Genomic DNA, 10388 nt, shown 5'->3' on the forward strand with positions numbered 1-10388 from the left:
TGTTGGTGGTTGTTGTGTTGGTGGTGGTTGTTGTTGGTTGTTGTTGTGTTGGTGGTGGTGGTTGTTGGTGGTGGTTATTGTGTTGGTGGTGGTTGTTGTTGGTGGTTGTTGTGTTGGTGGTGGTTGTTGTTGGTGGTTGTTGTGTTGGTGGTGGTTGGTGGTGGTTGTTGTTGGTTGTTGGTGGTTGTTGTGTTGGTTGTGGTTGTTGTTGGTGGTGGTTGTTGTGTTGGTGGTGGTTGTTGTTGGTGGTTGTTGTGTTGGTGGTTGTGTCGTTGGTGTCACCACGTGTGACTTGTGTACACACGCGCGCTCGTGGCCATGCACTGTGTGTATGTTTAACTTATTTCGCACCGTACGTAGCCAACCGTGATAATCGGAGGAAGGACAACAGACGAAACACACAAAGCAGTTCTCAAGAAATCAGTTTTCAGTCTGGATTATTAACAAGTATAACCCGTAAAAACAAAGTTTTTCACTATAATCCTTTATATGCGTGGCGGCTAGAGTCCTCTCGTCCTCTGGCTTGAGATGGCTGCCACCTATGGGTCAGATGATTGCATTGCACCATTAAGCAATTGGTAATTAAATATAATATTTTTGTCCTAAAAAGTGTAAAATTTTGGAATTTTTCCCACGAACATTAATTGTCACGCACAACGAGTCTGTGTGGAAAATGTCAGCTCGATTGGATCACGGGAAGTGGGTTAAAAAACGACCGAAAGATTTGCACGGTCGTAAGCGCGCAAGCAAGCATGTGAACTTAATATAAAGGATTTAAAAAGTGCATCGCTCCAGTGGCTTCCTAACATCGGAAGAAAGAGCGTTCCAGACGGCCACAGAAGCTCATCTGCAAGCGCGCGATGCAGTGACCGTCTTTGTCTTCCCCAGTGCTAGTGTTTACACACCGCACCGGGTACTCATTTGAGGCTGAGTCTACCTAGCGGAGATCCAGGGCTGATTCGGATATATTCGCTGCCACATGTTGGCAGTGAATGGGGATCGAACTCGTCTTGTTTGGTTCGTCGCGCTCCGCAGGCGCTAACCGCGGCACCACCGCTCCCCATGACAACAATCACAACAAGATGAAGAACCCCCGTAAAGCCTTTAACAGACTATTGGGGCAAGTGCTATGAAGGCCGACACGGCGCACGAGGTGGGTCGATGGCCAACACCACGCCTGGCCGCCTTTGTCTTCCCAGTGACGATGTTTAAACACCGCACCAGGTGCTCATTTGAGGCTGAGTCGACCTAGGGGAGGCCCAACACGGGTTAGAATGTTCGCCAACGGTGTTGGCAGTGAGCGGGAATCGAACCCGGGCAGCCGGAGTTCGTGGCGCAGCGCGCTAACCGATGCACCACCGCTCCCCATGACAACAATCGCGACGCACGCTCCTCGACCCACGTGACCACTCGCCCCCCGGGGGGGCGGGGCCGCAAGGAAGGGGAGGGGCCGCAAGGAGGAGGGGGAGGGGCGATGGGGGAGGGGCGGGGCCGCGATGGGGGGGGAGGAGCCACAAAGGGACGGGGCCGCGAGGGGGCGGGGCCGTGGGGGGGGGGAAGTCTCGCGCGCGGATCTCGCGCCACCTCTCGCGAGATTTCGCCTGGAGGAGACTACAAGATGGCGCCGCGTCGGCAGCTGTAAGAGTCGAGGCGACTCGGGCCCGGCACCAGCAACAACAACAACAGCAGCAGCAGCGGCAGTGGCGGCGTCGGGCGGAGGGCGGCGCGTTGAGTGGGACGCGAGCGAGGTGCGAGGTAGGTGCGCGAACGCGCCTCGGTCGCGGGGCTCTTCACCCGCGAGCGAGCGCAGCGCTGAGGCGACTAGGCCCGAGATGCGGCCTGAGGACTCAACTGGGCGAGAGTCGAGGCCGCTCCGAGCTGGGGCGGGAGGCCGCTCGCAGCGTCCCCCCCTCGCCCTCACCCCTCCGCCCTCCTCACCCTCACGCCCTCACCCTCTCGCCCTCACCCCTCACGCTCACCCCTCACGCCCTCACCCTCACGCCCTACCCTCCCCTACACCTCTCGCCCTCACCCTCTCGCCCTCACCCCTCGCCCTCACCCTCTCGCCCTCACCCCTCTCGCCCTCACCCCTCACGCCCTCACCCCTCCCCCTCACCCCTCACGCCCCCCTCACCCCCCCCCCCTCCCCCTCACCCCGCCCTCACCCTCACGCCCTCACCCCCTCACCCCCCCCGCCCTCACCCCTCACGCCCTCACCCCTCGCCCTCCTCTCGCCCTCACCCCGCACCTCACCCTCTCGCCCTCACCCCTCTCGCCCTCACCCCTCTCGCCCTCACCCCTCTCGCCCTCACCCCTCTCGCCCTCACCCCTCTCGCCCTCACCCCTCTCGCCCTCACCCCTCGCCCTCACCCCTCACGCCCTCACCCTACTCACGCCCTCACCCCTCACGCCCTCACGCCCTCACGCCCTCACCCCTCACGCCCTCAACCCCTCTCGCCCTCACCCCTCACGCCCTCACCCCTCACGCCCTCACCCCTCACGCCCTCACCCCTCACGCCCTCACCCCTCACGCCCTCAACCCCTCACCCTCCACTCACCATCTCCACTCACCCTCTGCGCCCCCATTCACACTCCAAGCTCCTATTGCTCTCTCAACGCTCCTTCCGCGCCCATCATCTCCCTTTGCACCCCCCATACTCCCTTGTCCTCTTCACTCTCACTGCATTATCCACTCTGCGTGCTCGCCTCCCTCTCTCCCTTCCCGCTATCCCCTACATCTCCCCTCCTCTCCTCTCCGTCCTCAAATTTCCCTTTTGACCCACAACGCTCTCCAATCTCTCCTCTTCCCTCTGTTCTGTTTACCCTCCCCGCTGTCCTAGCTGTTGTCACTCTACCTCACTTCGCTCTCACGTGTGCCCCGTCCCGTCTCTCTCGTGTCACTAAACTCTCCGTCTCCCCTCTCCAGCTCCTGCCTCTTCTCCTCTCTCGCCCCCCCCCCTTCCATCTACAATCACTCTCCCTCCTGTTACTGTCCACTCTCGTCCCTCCCATCTCCACTGTCCCCTCTCCCCGGCCCCTCTACCCCATCCTCTGCGTGCCATGCACCCCCCCCCCCCCACCACCACGGTTCCTTGCCCGTGCTGCGCTACTCGACCTCGTCGGTCGAGACGGATCACCTCGAGTGTGACCACGGGAGTATTTGTGCCTCGTCACGTCGGGGGAAACGTCGTCACCCCTCGCGAGTCACATCTCCGTGCCTCTCGTTTCAGGTCCTTCAAAAAGAATGAATCATTCGCTTGACAACGCCGTTTCCTATGAAGAGCTGGTGCGACTCAAGGCGCGCGCCATCCCGCAGAACCGCATGAAGGAGTTCCTGGACTCGCTGAGCGGCAAGAGCCCAGAGGCACTGCAGCAGTTCACGTCTCCGCAGATGTACCAGGCTCCGGGGCACTGCATCTACTCCGAGAACGCCGACGTGGCCGGCTCCTTGCTCGAGCTGGCCCGGCCCATCAGCTCCCCGCTGCAGCAGGACGGGCAGCCGGGTGGCCAGTCGCCGCAGATGCAGCTGCAGATGAAGCAGCAGCAGCAGCAGCAGATGCAGTGTCCGATCAGCGGCCTGCAGGCGGAGTCACCTCAGAGCCAGACCAAGCAGGCGCACCAGATACAGTTGCAGCAATCCGAGAGGTGCAGCTCTCGCAGCAGCTGACGGTGCAGCAAGTTCAGCAGCTGCCAGCAGGGCCAGGCCGTGCATGCACAGCAGCAGCAGCAGATGCAGCAGAGCCAACGGTTCCCTCCCCAGGGCGGCTCACCGCCTCACGAACAGACAGTGGCCAAGGTGGGCGAGCGGAGGCCAGCTCTTCGGGCGTTCCCCAGCCCGTCAAGAAGCGCAAGGTGGACATGCAGGCGAGCGTGTCGTACACCATCGCCCATCACCACCAACAACAACAACAGCAGCAGCAGCAGCAGCCCATGCACAACGCCGTGGCGACAGTGCTGACGCTGCCCTCGCAAAACCAAACAACAGCAGCAGCAGAATTACATCCCTGTGCATCAGGAACTACTGACGGTGGACAGCAGCCAGCTGTACGCCTCCAACGCAATCTCGCCCTCGCAGACAGAAACGTGGGCCATTTACACGCCGCACGCGGGCGCTTGTGGGGACGCACAGGGCCACACCAGCCTGCCACAGGAGGCCTACAGCATCGTGCAGGTCACCCCCGGGCAGGCCACCGTGCTGGGCCTCAGGGGCCCCGGGGTCGGTGCCGATGACAAAGACAACCAGTCGGTCGTCTCGAAAACGACGCAGGAGGTCATCCACGCCATCGGCACGCCGGTGTTTGCCTCGCAGTTCGTCAACGGTAGCATCAGCTGCCCGTGGCCGTGCAGGCCGGCGGGAACATGTACACCTCGCAGGCCACCCAGTACTGGGAGCCCCACCAGCAGCTGCAGGTGAGGGGGTGGTGGGTGGGGGGGGCCGCGGTCCATGGGCCACGCACTCGACGCTCCCGTCGCGAGCGAGCGCGGTGTGGAGTGGCGTCGAACGAGAGACCGCATTGGTAAGGCTGAAGGCACAAATGTGTAATGTCACGTACATCGTCGCGAAATAACGATACAAAATAGTCATCGCATCACAGTTGCTGCTGCACTCAATTTGGCCGATTTTCCAGTTCGGAGATGGAGAATATCGGTTGAGCTTTTGTGGAGAAAACATGACTTGTATTGTATTGTCATATCCAGTGTGGCAAGTGCTGCCATCTGCTGTGCTCCCCTCGGAATCGAAAACAAGCACTTAAGCACATCTATATTCTCTTTAATATGAAATTGTCTGCAACGTTTTCGACTTTCGTAACGCGGTTGATTATGCTTGATTTCTGTTTGGTTATTTTTGCTCTGGTTGTTTTTTATTTCTATTTGTTTCATTTTGCTGTACTTTTTTATGTTATTGTTTTAGTCATTTTGATGACCCAGGTTACTCTTGCAAATTAGACTCATCCTGGTCTCTTGAATTCCCACCTGGTTTACATAAATATACCTCTCAGTGCACACTAGCCATTTGTTTAGGATTTATTTACTTTTCTCGTTTTCTCCCAAATTTAACCGATCGCGATATCGGCACGACGAAGAATCCGTTCGGGACTCAAACTGAAGAGTACAACCCTTCGTGTTAGAGTGGCACACGGAAGTTCAAATAAGAGCTACGCTTAAGATCCCTTTAAATTACTTTTTGGTGAGACAGTCGAGGGCAGTTCTTCCCACTGCTTATAAGAGCAATGTGTTTTTGTCGCACCCAAGTCGAACTGATATTTTAATCCTCTAGAGCCGCAGAACCTAATTTTATTTGCTTGTTCAGCCAAATATGTGGAATTGTAAAAGGAAATGTTGGTGCGGATGAAGATGGTTTTATGTTAATGCTGCGGTGCATGGAGTGCGGTGAAGGCGGTGCCTCGACACCGTATGAGTGGTGGACGAACCATGCAGTGCTTGCAATAAGGGAGGGTGCCTGGTGTTGTCGTGATGGTCCGCTACGTGCGGGCAGGATTGGGTTGCGGGTTGCGTGACGCGTGGGGATGGTGATGACCTTGCGTGCTCACGGCCGGCAGCCCCAGGCCCCCTCGGAGCGCCGGCGCCCCCCCGCCGTGGAGCTGGACAGCCAGAGCCGGCGGGCCCCCCCGGATATGAATCATGGACGATTCCCTGAAGCCGGAGGGAGGGGATGGCCTTCTGGAGGCAGTGGGCACAGAACAAAAACGCCGAGATCACCAAAGGAGGCCAGCAGCAAGCCCCCCACCAGTACGCAGCCTGCACAGTCTACAGCCCTCACCACTCCACACTTTCATCTACAGTGCTCACCATTTACAACCATCGCTGCCTACACAGTCTACAGCCCTCACCACTCCACACTCTCATCTACAGTGCTCACTATCTACACCCCTCGCTGCCTACACAGTCTACAGCCCTCACCACTCCACAGTCATCTACAGTGCTCACTAGCTACAACCCTCGCTGCCCACACAGTCTACAGCCCTCACCACTCCACACTCATCTACAGTGCTCACTACCCACACCGTCTCATCCACAACCCTCAGTACCTCTACACTTTGAACCGAATTTGAATCACAACCCTCTGGAACAAGCCATTCGCGTGTCCGCATCACGTGTAGGCACGCGCGTAGGCGCTGGCGAATCCTTGGCACGTGTACGCGCCCGTGCGTCCATGGCGGGAGCAGACGCCCGCGCGTCTGTGGCGCGCACATATGCTCGCATAGACGCTTGCGCAGGCGCTCGCACGTCCGTGGTGCTCGCGCGTCCGTGGCACGCACAGACCCCCGCGCGTCCATGGCACGCGTATATGCCTGCGTAGACGCCGGTGCGTCGGGTTGCGCGCGCGGACGCCCGCGCAGACGCTCGAGTGTCCGTGGCTTGCGCGGCCGTGGCGCGTGCAGACGCTCGCGCTTGGACGTCCCCGCGTCTGTGGCCCACGTAGACGCCCGCATAGACGCCCGCGTGTCCGTGTCGTGCAGGGAGGCCGCCGTTGAAGTTCAAGGAGGATCTGCTGTCGGCCGCGGTGGCCGAGCTCAACTATGGCCTCTGCCTGATCGCGCGCGAGTCTCGGCGCGCTGACGGCACGCCCTACCCCTCCGATGCGCTCTACCTGCTTTTCCTCAACATCCAAAAGGTGGCCCTCTCCCTGTGCCCACTCCCCGCACCCTCTCCACGTGCCCACTCGCTGTGCCCCCTCCTACGCCCTCTACCTGCGCCCATTCTCTAGCTTCTCCTGCACTCCCTCCCCCGGTGCCCACTCCCCTCTCCCTGCCACCCTCTCCCCTCGCCCTGCTATCTCCTGTCCATGCTCCCCGCGCTCTCTTCCGCATGTGTGGGGCCCCCACCTGCGCTGTGCTCGCGGTGGTAGTGGTGGTTAGTGGTGGTGAGAGCGGTGTGTGAGCCGCTTCTTGTTGAATCTCTCCTACCACAGTTCATGTTCGACAATGGCCGCGTGGACATATACTCACCGACCTCTACTACATGAAGTTCACCGAGCAGCTGCACGAAGTGCTCAGGGACTGGGCAGCCCAAAGTGAGCCCGCTCGGTAAGACGGCACGACTCTCCTCTCCCACCCCTCGCCGTGCCGTACACACCCACACCTCGTTTACCTAGGAAATCCTCATCCAGCCTCGGAATGTTTTATTCAGGAGGGTCTGTCGAGATTTTTCAGTAGGGGGCAATTTTGCTCCTGTATGTATGTGTGTGGGTCATGTAGCCGCATGCCCAGCCACCGCTGCCTAACAGCTTTTGTTCGGCCGGATAGAGGGGGCTAAACGGGCGCGGCACGGGATAGAGAAGAGATGGAGGTGACGTGGTACAGGAGGATGTGGAGCTGAGTGGACTTGCCGCTGACTGGTACCAGCGTGTCAGATCGGCCTCAGTGGAGGAGGCTTGTGAAGGACGCTACTGGGCAGTTGGAGGCAGTCGCCCTCCAACAACAACGGAGGGCGGAGGAGTGACGCTCACAACAACGAGCGGTGGCGCCGGGTGGATAAAGCACAGAAAGTTGGCACAGTAGGGGCACAGGTGGTGCATCAGCCAGTATCTTGGTCGTCTCAGTCGACCCGTGGCACCTGGATCTGCCCCTGTTGACCTCCTGCCAGCGGGTGTTCGACACGTCACGTGGCCTCAAGGTGCATATGCCTGGCACAAGCGTCGTGGTGATGTCACCGCCACTTAGTGGCGAATGACGGTTGTTGTGTGATCCTGCTTGCATAATTTACAAGTAATGTTTGTGATATGAAAAATAAGAATAGGTGTTTACCCCTTTCTGGCAATAAAACAGTTTTAACACCAAATATATACTTTTCGCAAGGAAATCAAATCTGCATTAATCAATGTTCTTGGGGAAAAACATGCAAACAAACATGCTGTCATAATAGAAGGCATTGTCTTGGAAACTGATTGGCCTACACCAGAGACAGCCTTCTTTATGGCCTCGTCTCGCCAGCGTCACACCAGAGAACGCCAAAAGCCGAACAGCACAAAGTCAATGCAAGTATCAGTGCAGTTATCGCTTGGGTTGAGCACATCTTAATACCTCTTCTTGGTTCTTTCGGTAAAGTCACGTAGAAGGGAAATAATAAAATAATTAAAATAAAACATAATAAAATACAATTCTCACGACGTTTCGGCCACAACGCAAGCAGCCGTCCTCAGGTGAAGAACAGGTCTGTCGGAAAGACGGCGTCTGTCGGAAAGACAGCGTCTCATTCAGACGCTGTCTTTCCGACAGACCTGTTCTTCACCTGAGGACGGCTGCTTGCGTTGTGGCCGAAACGTCGTGAGAATTATATTTTATTATTTTTATTTTATATATCCCTTCTACGTGACTTTACCGAAAGAACCAAGAATATGAATCCCTGCAGTCACGAGAGCTTTACATCGAAATCTTAATACCTGTTTTATTGCCAGAAAGGGTACAACCTATTCTTATGTTTCATACTTTGATATTGGCAAAAAGGTTCCATAAATAATGTTTGTGATCTTGGCGGATGCCGGCTATGCACCGTGTGTTCATTGTGGGCGTGTGTCTACGCCGCAGGGTTTATCATTCCGAGCCAGATCACGGAGGAGATGCTGTGGGAATGCAAGCAGCTGGGAGCTCATTCCCCAGCCACGCTGCTCAACACTCTCATGTACTTCAACACAAAGTGAGTCTGACGCTGCCTCTCGGCAGATGCCAGGCACGAAAAGTGTCTCTGCCAACCATCGCAATGTGGAATCCATAGCAGCCACCACACTCCCTCACGCCAATCGCACTCCCGAGTCCCTGCCAAACATCATAACGCATATTCTTGGTTCTTTTGGTAAAGTCACGTGGAAGGGAAAAACAAATAAAACATAATAAAATACAATTCTCACGACGTTTCGGCCACAACGCAAGCAGCCGTCCTCAGGTGAAGAACAGGTCTGTCGGAAAGACAGCGTCTGAATGAACAGCACCAAGCTTGGCAGCGTATATTTATGCTGGGTTAGAGGAGGAAGGGCGCCTTTATTTTTATTATTTTAATATTTCCCTTCTACGTGACTTTACCGAAAGAACCAAGAAGATGAATCCCTGCAGTCACGAAAGCTTTAAATCGAAATCATAATGCGTAGTCCATAGTACCTGTCACACTGCCTAGCAACCTTCATCTTCCCTTTCCCCTAGCAACCATGATAACCCACTCCCGAGTGCCCATTGTGCTTCCCAGCGCCCATCACACACCCGAGCACCCATCATGACACCTTGTTTTTAGCATCTATTACGCAACCCGCCGTAGCATGACCAGGCGTGAACATTGAATGTGTTCTGGGACCGTTACTCTGTGTGTACCCACGCAGGTACTTCATGCTGAAGACGGTGGAGCAGCACGCCAAGTTGGCGTTCTCGCGCGTACTCAAGCAGACCAAGAAGAACCCGAACAGCGTGAAGGACCGCACGGCCAGCATCCGCTACCTGCGCAACTACGGGCAGATCCAGGGGCAGAAAAGTACCGAATGCGCACACCGGGACCACAGTCACACCTGGCGACCTTGCGCACACACACGGTGGCCGCTGGAGAGACGAGAGCGTACACAAATACAGAGAGACAAGGACACACAACAACTGCCAACATTCAATACGAAGTGGCAGTGATGTCAACACATGCTTGTGCCAGGCTAAATGCACTTCGAGGTCATGTGAAGTGTCGAAGGCTTGCTAACAGGTCACGGGTCAGACCCAGGTGTGATGGTTTGACTGACTGCTCCTACTGTGCAAACTTTCAGCGTTTTAGCCGCCCGACGCTCCGCTCATTGTTGTGAGCATCACTCATCTGCCCTATGTTGTTGTTGGAGGGTGCCTGCCTCTAACTGCCCACAAACCTTCTTTACAGAGGCCGATCTTTATTCAGCTGACACCATCGGCAACTCCACTCAGCTGCACATCGTCCTGTACCACATCAGCTCATTTCTTATCTAGCCCGTGCCACACCCATTAAGCCCCCTCTATGGCCAAACCGAAGCTGTTTGAGCATGTGGTGGCTGGGCATGCTGGCTATAAGACCCAACCAATGCAGTCTTGCCTGCTGGAGATGCTCGCCAATGGGAATATGGTCAGATCTTTGAAGAACATTTGAGCTCACACAATCCAGCCTGGTTAAACCCAGGATGGGTCATAGGCAGGCCAGTCTGAAAGTTTCGAACTGGCACAGATGTTCTTTTAGAGGGGTCTACGTTTCGCAAGCATAGAGGAGGGAGGGCATGACTGTGGCCGAGAAGACCTGAAGCTTCATATGAAGCTTCATATGAAGCGACATCCCAGATGGCTTCCACACAGCGTTACACAGCCCGATGGAAAAAATGTCGCTCATGATTCAGAGTAAGACCTCTGCTGCCAAAACGGAACTAGTCACGGAAC

At 56.4% G+C, this 10388-nt stretch overlaps 1 pseudogene; it reads left to right on the top strand.

The window, feature by feature from the left end:
* Positions 1 to 1622: 1622 nt before the first annotated feature.
* LOC133339201 (transcriptional regulator QRICH1-like) lies at positions 1623 to 9507 on the top strand (annotated as a pseudogene).
* The last annotated feature ends 881 nt before the right edge of the window (positions 9508 to 10388 follow it).

This window comes from Lethenteron reissneri, unplaced genomic scaffold, assembly GCF_015708825.2.
Source record: "Lethenteron reissneri isolate LAM-NWPU_2019-01 unplaced genomic scaffold, ASM1570882v1 scaffold_1646, whole genome shotgun sequence".
Taxonomy (NCBI): domain Eukaryota; kingdom Metazoa; phylum Chordata; class Hyperoartia; order Petromyzontiformes; family Petromyzontidae; genus Lethenteron; species Lethenteron reissneri.